The following is an 11,508-nucleotide window of genomic DNA, read 5'->3' on the forward strand; positions in this document are numbered from 1 at the left end:
AATGTTTAATAGTTTTTGAACCTCATCTTGAATTACCTGATTCTTGAAAGTCCCCTGCTTTCTTTTTTTTTGTTTGATGGGTTGATATGATGGGTCTTCATTTAACTTGTGAGTCATTACTTCCGGTGGAATTCCTGTCATATCAGAAAGGGACCAGGCAAAACAATCCACGTTAGTCTTTAAAAATTCAATCAACTTACCTTTCATATTGCGGCTCAGGTTAGCCCCAACATAGATTTTCCTTTCTGGCCATTGTGTAATTAACTCTGCAGCCTCTAGTTCCTCAATCGTTGTTTTAATATTTTCATTTTCCTCTGGTTCTTGAATGGAATCAGGCCGTGAGTCCACATCTGTTCGCCCTTGTTCAGTTGAGGTTTGTATTGTGGTATCCTCAACTGGATGCTGTAATTGCTACTTGTCTTCATTTCTCGTATTTGAATATGCTACAGAGTTGAGGCATCTGGATGTTTGTTGATCCCCACGAATTTGACATATTCCCCATGGTGATGGAAATTTGATAACTTGATGCAAGGTAGACGGAACGGCATCCATCTCGTGGATCCATGGTCTCCCGAGAATCATATTATAAGCCATTTCCAACTCTACCACCTGAAATTTTGTATCATTGATAACCCCTTCTACAAATGTAATAAGCGTTACCTCCCCTTTTGTCACAACGCTTGAGTTGTCGAATCTGGATAAGGTATGCGCCTTTGGTACTAGCTTATTTTCAACTTGCATCTCGTGCAGTACTCTTAGCAGGATAATATTCATGGAACTACCTGGATCAATCAAAACTCGTTTCACATTAGTATCATGTACAAGTAGAGATATTACCAGTGCATCGTTATGTGGAGTTAACACGGCATCTGCATCTGCATCATCAAACGTAATACTTTCTTCCTCCAAAACATGTCGAACCCGCTTCCCGTGGGTAATTGTGACTTTTGAAACTTTATTGGCTGCTATGTACGTCACACCATTAATTTCTTCACCTCCGCTTATAATATTAACGGTCCTTTTGAGAGAAGGCGGTTTAGGGGGCTCCTGCCTATTCTTCATTTATGCTTGCTTACCTTTCTCACTGAATAATTCGGTGAGATACCCTTGATTCAATAGATGATCAACTTCACCTTGTAGCAACCTACAATCTGCCGTTTTATGACCATGATCGTTGTGAAATTCGCACCAGTGATCAGGATTGCGCCTGTTTGGATTTGATCTCATTTCTTTTGGCCACCGCACCTTATCACTCATGCTTCTTAAAACAGCTACAAGCTCGGAAGTGCATACATTAAAATTATAACCGCCAAATCTTGTTTTCTAGTTTCTATCATCATCCCGCGACTCTCGGGTGTTACGATCCTTCTCAAACCTCGATGATGAGCCCGACTCTCTATTCCTCGAACTATGATCGTACCTTGAATTGTCATGTTTTGATCGTGAATCTTTTCCCGCTGGGCCCATATATGATTCGTATCTATTTTTACCGAACCTTTTTTCGGTTTCCGCCCGTCTCGAACTCACCTTTTCCTCTTTTTGAGACCGTGAGATAATACCTTCTTCTATCCTTAGCTTCGTGCTATACCTATTGTAAACATCATTCCATGTTGTCGCTGGGAATTCACGAAAACTTTCTTTGAGTCACCTCGTGGCTTCTGAGCTTTTTTCTTTCAGGTCACTGGCGAAGGCTATAGCTGCTCAATTGTCCGGTACACGTGGTATCGTCATTCTTTCACGCTGGAACCTATCCACGAACTCTCTAAGCAACCCTGAGTCCCCTTGCTTGATTTTGAAAATATCTTCCATTCTTTTTTCAACTTTTTGAGCTCCCGAATGTGCTTTGATAAATAAATCTGCAAGCTCAGCAAAAAGAATTTATGGAATTTTTAGGTAAAAGAGAATACCATGTCACTGCTCCTTTAGTGAGTGTTTCACAGAATTTTTTAACCAACACTGATTCAATTTCTTGTTTGGTTAAATCGTTGCCCTTTACACCAGTTGTGAATGCAGTCACGTGGTCTCGTGGATCAGTTGTTCCATCGTATTTTGGAATATCAGGCATTTTGAATTTCTTTGGAATTGGTAGGAGAGCAGCACTTGGCTTCCAAGGTTGTTGTGAATATTTGTCCATAGCTATCCCTTTGATTACAGGCGGTACTCCAGGTATTTGCTCTATGCGGTCACTTTGCTCCTTGAGCTATTTCTGCAATGTTAGAACTAAATTTTGTAAATCAGAATTGACTAAGTTACCTGGTTCTCCATCTCGTGACTCGCTGGGGATTCCACCATTGCCCGAATTAGCAAGTCCAGAACGAGGGTTTTCCAAAGTGTTGTTATTTGAAGTTGGTGTTGGTGGTGCAACAGGTAACTGGCTGACAAAGGCCTCAAGAGCTTTATTGACCTGTTGAGGGATTAGCTTTTGCAAAGCTTCATTGATAGCTTCATCGTTTTCAAATTGAGCATTTGCATTTGAATGAGATCCATCAGGAGTGCCTTCTCGAGACCGCCGAGGGGAGCTTTGTGGAGAAGGGATCGAGGTGCGATCATCTTGTGAATTCCCATGGAGTTGATGGTTTCCTTGGTTGTTGTCATTAACGTTTGACATGATTGATGCAACAAAAAAGGTTAGGTTAAGAAAGAATAGATTATCGAATTCCCGATAACGAAACCAATTTGTTTAACCAAAAAATAGTAATTTCGATCAAAACTTTATTTTAGAAGAACACGAGTTACTGATAATCAATATATAAAATGAAAGAAATTGGCTTTGATAATAATAAGAAAAATAGAAGAAAACAAAGTAATCAGTATATTCCAATGATATTTCGTCCCCTTACAAATGATCAGTATTCTCCTTTTTATAGCTATTTCTCAGATATACGTTTTGCGTTTGTCATAATAAGGCCATTATAGACAATTAAAGGCATATAATGTTACGTTACAATAACAATCATTATAATTCAATACAGATTTTATAACGTTTTCAGTATTTAATGCTTATTAAATATTGTATCCGTACTCTCTTGTGCTGTCAGATTCATTCTCCTTAATTTTTGGACTTAAATAGGTACGAGCACCGAGTCTTTTGATTATCTGCTCGTGGCTCTGCTCGTACCTCTGCTCGTATCTGTTGCAACTCGTGCCTCTTTGCTAATCATCTTCTTTGACCAACTTACATGTCATGACATGTCATCTTTCAATTACTTCAATATATATAAACTCAATTTTTCCCAATACATATCCCACAGCTTACTTCAAAATAAAAATCATGCAATTTAATAGAATACTCTTTTACACCATTGCTAAACAAGAATTCTTCAAGGGTTTGGAGTGATGAACAATACAGAAGGCTTAGGAAAATCTTGATAACCGTGCATTAGAATTGCAGCCATTTCATACATATGCACATGTAATTTTCATGGAAAATTATAATACTCTCTTAATATTGATACATATCTTAGAGAGATCAGGTTTATGGCCACTTCCTATGCAAATTATTCATATCAATAAACTTTTTATTTATTTAAAAGAAAAATTAACATTGTGACATCCAAGTTTCTTAATCTTTCTCTAAAGATGCTTTGGACAAACATCAAGGTAAAGAACCACTCCAAAAGGTACAGAACCACTCCAAATAATTTTTCTGTCATGCACTTACCTTCGTCCAACTTGATGATTTAACGCCAATTTAGACTTTTTTCTTCTTTTCTTTATGGAAAAGAAATGTCGAAACAAAAACAAACATGGAAATCAAAACTTGACTAAAATAAAATCAAAAGCAAAAGAAGAAACCAGTGTTCCAAGAATTTGGAGTGAAGCTACAATAACCTTTTATCTTTCCTACATATGCCAGAGGCCCTTTGTATCTCTTCTTTAGAAAGGTATATTCATGAAAACCTGAAAAGTCATAAGAAAAGAAATAGTTAAATAATGTAAGATTTTCTCTTTGAGAAAAAATAAACAAAACTTGCCATGATAGAGTTTTATATGGCTGCATGCTTTCTATTAGGAGATATCAGACTTGTAATGTAAAATACATCTGTGAAGATCTTTGTGACTTCCCTTAAAATATTTGATCTTTATTCTCGCATATACAAAAATATCTACAATAGGTCATATCTAAAGAATGAGAAAATGTTAACCAAAATAAGGCATAATTACTCAATGACAAAAATTCACAATAGCATATAGCCTCTCACTCAACTCCAAGGAAAACTACGATTTCCACAATGCCGAAAGCTATCCTATCCAAAATTTTGGATGCTCCAAATTCTAATGTAAAGAAAAAGTCAAGTATGAACACAATGAAATGGTGGATATAACAGTCACCTTTTCCTCATCTTCATGTTGCAGTTCCCTTCTGCTTGCTTACTCCATCCCCAAAACGACAAGCAAATACAACACATTGTTTGCTCAAGTAGATTATAGACAATCCATCCAATTCACGGTTGATGTAATTTTTCTGGAGGAATACGCTTACTAACTCTGTACATAATTCAATTCACTTAATGATTGCTTGCAAAACAACACAATATTTTAGCAAATTGGGGTGCAGGTATGAATGATGAACCTGAAAATAATGAACTTCCAATCACAGATAGAAGTATCCGGTCTAAAACTAAGGAAACACAAGTAGCATGACAACATGAGAAACTGATTATAAATTATAAAACCTTTGGACATCACTTTTATAATCAATGAGAAAGTTAAATATTTCAGAGCAGTGACACTAAGTAAAAATACAATATTGATTGTATGCTTATTATAATCCACTATAAAAAAGAGACATAACTTATAGAAATAAAGAATAATCTCAAACAGTAAGGTCTATGTATTGCAAAGTAGTTTCCTATGAACACAGAAAAAGAAAAATCTAGATTTTATTGGACCATCTTCCATAATATATTGAAACTCATTGTATCCAATCCCACTGCACGAGAACAAAGTCTATCATCGAACATCCCACAGATAAAAACAACAATACAACCATTCAAATTAATACCTAAGTTAAAGGAAAACAAATTAATATTGAAACAAAATAACAGCAAAAAAGCGAACCAGTATCAGCAACTTCCAAGAAAAACTCTACGCCGTGGCGATGGAATTCATGGAGAGGAGGAAGCGAAGAAGAGAGATCCGAGTCGTAACTTCCAAATAAAAAAAAAAATTGACTATTTGAAGAACACATACAAAGGAATACATCAAGAAAAATCAATTTACATAAACGTACTAATATCGAGTTAACAAGATGAAGATTTACAACTTACAGGTTTATCGAAAAGGATACTAGAAGGAAAATCAAACCGAGGAAGGAGAGCGATAGGGTTTCTGAAACTCCAGCCGCCCCTTTGGCAAGGACTACATAGTTTCTCCCTATGGTTGTAATCATTGCAGTTCAAATTCAAAATAAAATTTAAAAAATCCCGAATATCAGTGGCTCAAAATCTAGGAACAAAGTCATACAAAACTAATTCTTTATCCAAATCAGACATCCAAAAAGGGAAATCCAAATTATTCAAACTATTCGATTAAACATTAACGCTAAATAAAAATTGAGTAATGGATTACTTACCTGAAGTAAATCTATAAGGATAGAAGAAGATAGCTATTGTTCTTCTATGTGTTACTATTATTTTGTTAATAGGGGGGAGAGAGACGTGAGGGAGATAAAGCGAGGTGGAGAGTTATTTTTGGGCTGATGTGGAAGCATAAGTTGAGAGAGATTGCAATAAGTATTTGAAAAGAAAAATCTCTCTGATGTATAAAAGTGGAGGGAACAGAGGAAAAGATTGGAGGGAAGATGAAAAATTGGTGATTCCCGACATAACTATTACTAGCCAAATATTTCAATTGCCAGTGAAAGGATTTATCGCCGTCTATCAATCATTTGCTGGTAAAGATTTTACTTATAACATTAAACTAGCGGCAATTAGTTTATTGCCGCTAAATATTGGTCGGTAAAAGCAATTTTTGTTGTAGTGTAACAACTGGCTCCGAAAAGTTTGGAGGCAACCCAATCAATAATACCAGAATAAATGCTTTTCTGGAATGCCTACATCATATAGGTATGCATGACTTAGGTTTCACTGGCTCACGCTTCACATGGACTAATAAATGTAAGTTGCTACACACACTTATTCTAGAAAGACTCAATAGATTTTTAGCTAATTCCGGTTGGCTGCGACTTTTCCAAGATTCATCAGTATTACATTTATCACGGACACACTCTGACCATTGCCCACTTCTATTGAATCTGGCACGTGCAACCCCGCGAACCAATACGGGCTTCAAATTTGAGACCATGTGGCTCTCTCATTCTGATTTCCAACGTTTAGTACATAATATTTGGTCCAATAACATTGACTATCTACCTACCCTAGTCCATTCTACTGAAGTTATCAAAGGTTGGAATCATTCTTGTTTTGGTAATATTTTCCATCAAATGAACATTCTCCAAGCTAGAATTGATGGAATTCAAAATATGACCCCGCACTCTAAAACCAACTATCATTTAAACTTAGAACATCAGCTCATTCAATAATTTAATATCCTCCTAAAATATGAAGAAGACTTTTGAAAACTGAAATCTCGCATTCAAAATCTTCACGAAGGTGATGTCAATACAAAAATATTTCATCTTAGTACAGTCCGCCATCGTAGAAAAAATCGTATCTTTGGACTCCACTACACGGTTGGTAATTGGATCCTCGATCCTATCCAAATTAAAACACTCATCACACCCCACTCTCACAAAATATACACCACTGGCCTTTTTCTCACTCTAAAACAAATCATGGTTCTTGCGCCACAGGCCCTCTCCCCAGACACTTCTTTACACCTCAGTCGTCCTTTAGCTGAAACTGAAATTCTACAAGCGCTTCGCTCATTTAAACCACATAAGGCGCCAGGCCCAGACGGTTTTCAACGGATTGTCTTCCAAAAATACTGGCGTGACACCAAAAGAGCAATCACAAGCCTTTGCGCAGAATTATTCCATACCTCCCTTATACCCACCGAACTTAACAAAACTTATGTTTCCTTAATTTTGAAGGTTAATGTGACGACCCGGCCGGTCGTCTCATGAGTTACCGCTTTGTTTCCCCTATTTTTGCTTCTATATGTATTGTTTATCCGTGTTTTGAGGTATCGGGTGGGTTCGATTGAATCCGGAATGGTTTTGGTGAAGTTTGAGACACTTAGTCTCTGTTAAGAAGGTTTGAGTTGGAAAAGTTAACTGAATGTTGACTTATGTGTTAGAGGGCTCGGATGTGAGTTCCGATGGTTCGGTTAGCTTCGGGAGGTAATTTATGACTTAGGAGTGTGATCGGAATGGGTTTTGGAGGTCCGGAGTAGAATTAGGCTTGAATTGGCGAAGTTGATATTTTGGCGATTTCCGATTGATAGGCGAGATTTTGATCCAGGGATCGGAATGGAATTTCGAGAGTTACAGTAGCTTCGTTATGTCATTTGGGATGTGTGTGCAAAATTTCAGGTCATTCGGACGTGGTTTGGTTGGGGTTTTGATCGAAGCGTATTTCGGAAGATTTCTAGAAACTTAGGCTTGAATCCGATGTGTTTTGGGTAATTTGATGTTGTTTGAGGTGTTTTGATGATTGGAACAAGTTTGAATAAGGTTTTAGGATGTGTTGGTGCCTTTGGTTGAGGTCTCGGGGACCTCGGGTGAGTTTCGGGTGGTCAATCGGACCATTTTGGAGTTTGGAAAATTGCAGATTTTTGTTCCAACAGTTGCAGGTATTTTGTCCTTCGCGTTGGGGAGTGGCACATCGCGTTCACATAGAAGGAATTGAGGAAGGCCAGAAATTAGCCTTCGCGTTCGCGAGATGGGCTTCGCGTTCGCGGAAGGTTGGTAAGCAGTGCATCGCGTTCGCGATAAGGAACTCGCGGTCGCGTAGAGTAATTTGGGTCTGAGGGGTTCGAGGCCTTTTGTTCATCGCGTTCGCGTACGGGTTATCGCGTTCACGAAGGTGTAGGAGGAAGAACCATCACGTTCGCGAAGGGAGTGCCGCGTTCGCGAAGAGTAAAAAGTGGTCAAAGAAAGTTTGTGCTACGCGAACGCGAGGGTTTGACCGCGTTCGCGAAGAAGGAAAAGTCGGGCCTGGGCAGAATGTTTTTAAGTCGTCTTGTCCGCGATTTTGGGTCTATTTTCACCCATAGTTGATCATTTTGAGAGATTTTTGAAGGATATTAAAGAGGGATTCAAGGGGAAACGATTCGAGGTAAGATTTTTGGACTTAAAATTGGTAGATGCTCTTGACTTGTGACACCCCGATTAGGGCTGTGTTAGGTTGGATTTCTGCATTATTCTTGATATTTTTGCTACTTAGAATTATTAAATCATGTTTAGACTATTTTGTGTTGTTTAACTACTTTAAAAGATGAATTGGATTAAACTGGCTGGCCTTGTCTTCACGAGAGGCGCCATCACGACCGAGTTCGGGGTTAGGGTCGTGACAAGTTGGTATCAGAGCCTAGGTTACATAGGTCCCACGAGTCTTGAGCAGGTTTAGTAGAGTCTCGCGGATCGGTACGGAGACGTCTGTATTTATCCTCGAGAGGCTGCAGAACCTTTAGGAAAAACTTCACATTCTTGAAATTCTTATCGTGCGAGTTGTTGATCCGAGTACTAAACTTCTGTTGTTCCATTCTCTCACGGATGGTGAGGACACGCGCTACCGGAGAGGGTGGATGACCCCCAGTGACACCAGCTGCGGCCACCAGAGGCCGAGGACGCGGTCGTGGTCGTGGTAGAGGCAGAGCAGCGAGGGCAGCACCTACAGATCCACCAGCTGCCCCAGTTCAGGACCAGGTCCCAGCTGTGGACCCTCCAGCAGCACCAGCTCAGGCACCAGCAGTGCCTATTGTGATTCCGGGTCTTCAGGAGGCCTTGGCTTAGATCTTATTAGTTTGCACTAGCATAGCTCAGGCGGTTTCAGCTACTACAGCCGCAGCTACTTCACAGGCCGGGAGAGGCAGTCAGACTCCCGCCGCTCGCACACCTGAGCAGGTCGTGCAGGGACTTCAGACGCCGGGGGCACCTCCAGCCCAACCGGTCACAACTGCTCAGGACTATATAGTTCCTGTCATGCTAGAGGATAAGCAGCGCAGGTTGGAGAGATTCGGGAGACTTTAGCCTCCGACCTTCAGCGGAGCAGAGGGCGAGGATGCCCAGGGCTTTCTAGACAAGTGTCAGAGGATGCTTCGTACAGCCGGTATCTTGGAGACCAGCGGGGTCGCTTTCACTACTTATCAGTTTTCAGGACATGCTTTTACTTGGTGGGAGGACTTTGAGAGGCGTAGGCCTGTTGGTGCAGCACCCCTATCCTGGTAGCAGTTCTCCGTTCTCTTCCTGGAGAAGTATGTACTGCAGTCTCGCGGAGAGGAGTTGCGTAGACAGTTTGAGTGGTTGCGTCAGGGAGACATAACCGTGTCACAGTATGAGTTAAGGTTCTCTGAGTTGGCTCGTCATGCCATCTGGTTGGTCCCGACAGATAGAGAGAGGATCAGAAGGTTTGTTGATGGTCTTACTTATCAGCTCCGTATTCTCATGACCAGGGAGAGGGTGACTGGTGCTATATTCGAGGAGGTTGTGGATATTGCCAGGGAGATTGAGTCTGTCCGTAGCCAGGAGAGAGAGGAGAGGGAGGCAAAGAGGCCTCGAGGATCTGGTAGCTACAGTGGTGGTCCTTCGAGGGGCCAGTTCCAGCACGGCAGAGGCCAACAGTTCCGTCAGGGTCAGTCTGATCGCTCAGGTTATCGAGGAGCATCGTCGGGTCATGGTTCTCACAGTTCACACCAGGGCCATTCTTTACTTAGTGCCCTCCCAGCTCAGAGCTCATCCCGTGCTCCATCTGTTCGGGGCTCTTCTACGCCGAGTGCATCAGCTGGTCACTCTGGTGCGAGGGGTTCCCATCAGTCCCCTTCTCCAGCACCTAGGATTTGTTACGAGTATGGCGAGATGGGCCACATGTGGAGGCAGTGTCCTCGCCGTGTTGCTAGTTCATCTTAGCAGAGGGGCCAGTCATCAGCTTCAGCTCCAGCTGCTCCACCACCACCCGCCCAGCCAGCTAGGGGTGGGGATCAGTCAGTCAGGGGTCGCCCCAGAGGGGGAGGTCGATCAGGCCCGTTTCTATGCTATTCCAGGCAGATCCGATGCTGTTGCCTCCGACACTGTCATTGCAGGTATTATTTCAGTCTACCACAGAGATGCCTCTGTGCTATTGGATCCCGGTTCTACCTATTCTTATGTGCCATCGTACTTTGCTCATTATTTGGGTACTCCTCGTGAGTTTCTTGCTTCACCTGTCCATGTATCTACCCCGATGGGCGATACTATTATTTTAGACCATGTGTACAGGTCGTGTGTGGTGATTATTGGGGGTTTGGAGACCCGAGTTGATCTTTTATTATCGAGTATAGTGGATTTCAATGTCATTCTAGGCATGGATTAGTTGTCTCCGTGTCGCGCTATTCTGGACTGTCATGCCAAGACAGTCATATTGGCTATACCGGGTGTGCCACGGATTGAGTGGCGAGGTGTGACTGATTATGTTCCTAGTAGAGTGATCTCTTTCTTAAAGGCCCTACGTATGGTTGGGAAGGGTTGTTTATTGTATCTTGCCTTCGTGAGGGATGTTCGAGCTGAGACTCCCAGTGTTGATTCTGTCCCAGTTGTGAGGGATTTCCCTAATATTTTTCCTGCAGACCTGCCGGGCATGCCACCGGACAGGGATATTGCTTTTGGTATTGACCTGGTGCCGGGCACTCAGCCCATTTCTATTCCGCCGTATCGTATGGCACCAGCGGAGTTGAAGGAGTTAAAGGAGCAGCTTCAGGAACTCCTTGATAAGGGGTTCATTCGGCCTAGTGTGTCACCTTGGGGTGCGCCAGTTTTGTTTGTGAAGAAAAAGGATGGCACTATGAGAATGTGCATTGACTATAGGCAATTAAACAAGGTAACAGTTAAGAACAAGTATCCATTGCCTCGCATTGTAGATTTATTCGACCAGCTTCAGGGAGCGAGGGTTTTCTCCAAGATTGATCTCCGTTCGGGTTATCACCAGTTGAAGATCAGGGATTTGAATATTCTTAAGACGGCCTTCAGGACCAGATATGGTCATTATGAGTTCCTGGTTATGTCTTTTGGGCTGACCAATGCCCCAGCAGCGTTCATGCATCTGATGAATAGCGTGTTCCGGCCTTATCTTGATTCATTTGTTATTGTTTTCATTGATGATATCCTGGCATATTCGCGTAGTCAGGAGGAGAACGTGGAGCATTTAAGGGTTGTGTTGCAGTGATTGAGGGAGGAGAAGCTTTATGCAAAGTTCTCCAAGTGTGAGTTTTGGCTCAGTTCAGTGGCATTCTTGGGACACGTGGTGTCCAGTGAGGGTATTTAGGTTGATCCAAAGAAGATAGAGGCGGTGCAGAGTTGGCCCAGACCGTCCTCAGCCACAGAGATTCGTAGTTTTCTTGGTTTGGCAGGCT

General features: G+C 41.6%; 1 long non-coding RNA gene across 3 annotated transcripts; it reads right to left on the reverse strand.

Moving 5' to 3' along the window:
* Positions 1–3,778: 3,778 nt before the first annotated feature.
* LOC109237280 lies at positions 3,779–6,110 on the reverse strand. Of its 3 annotated transcripts, none has more exons than XR_002069619.1 (4): positions 5,576–6,109; positions 5,271–5,376; positions 4,333–5,150; positions 3,779–3,900 (listed from the first exon to the last, which is right to left on the reverse strand). It is a non-coding gene; the product is annotated as an uncharacterized LOC109237280 (long non-coding RNA). The 3 variants fall into 3 exon arrangements; XR_002069620.1 differs by having other exon boundaries at positions 4,333–4,573; positions 5,062–5,376; positions 5,576–6,107; XR_002069618.1 differs by having other exon boundaries at positions 4,333–5,376; positions 5,576–6,110.
* Between the last annotated feature and the right edge of the window lie 5,398 nt (positions 6,111–11,508).

Source organism: Nicotiana attenuata, unplaced genomic scaffold, assembly GCF_001879085.1.
Source record: "Nicotiana attenuata strain UT unplaced genomic scaffold, NIATTr2, whole genome shotgun sequence".
Classification (NCBI taxonomy): Eukaryota; Viridiplantae; Streptophyta; class Magnoliopsida; order Solanales; family Solanaceae; genus Nicotiana; species Nicotiana attenuata.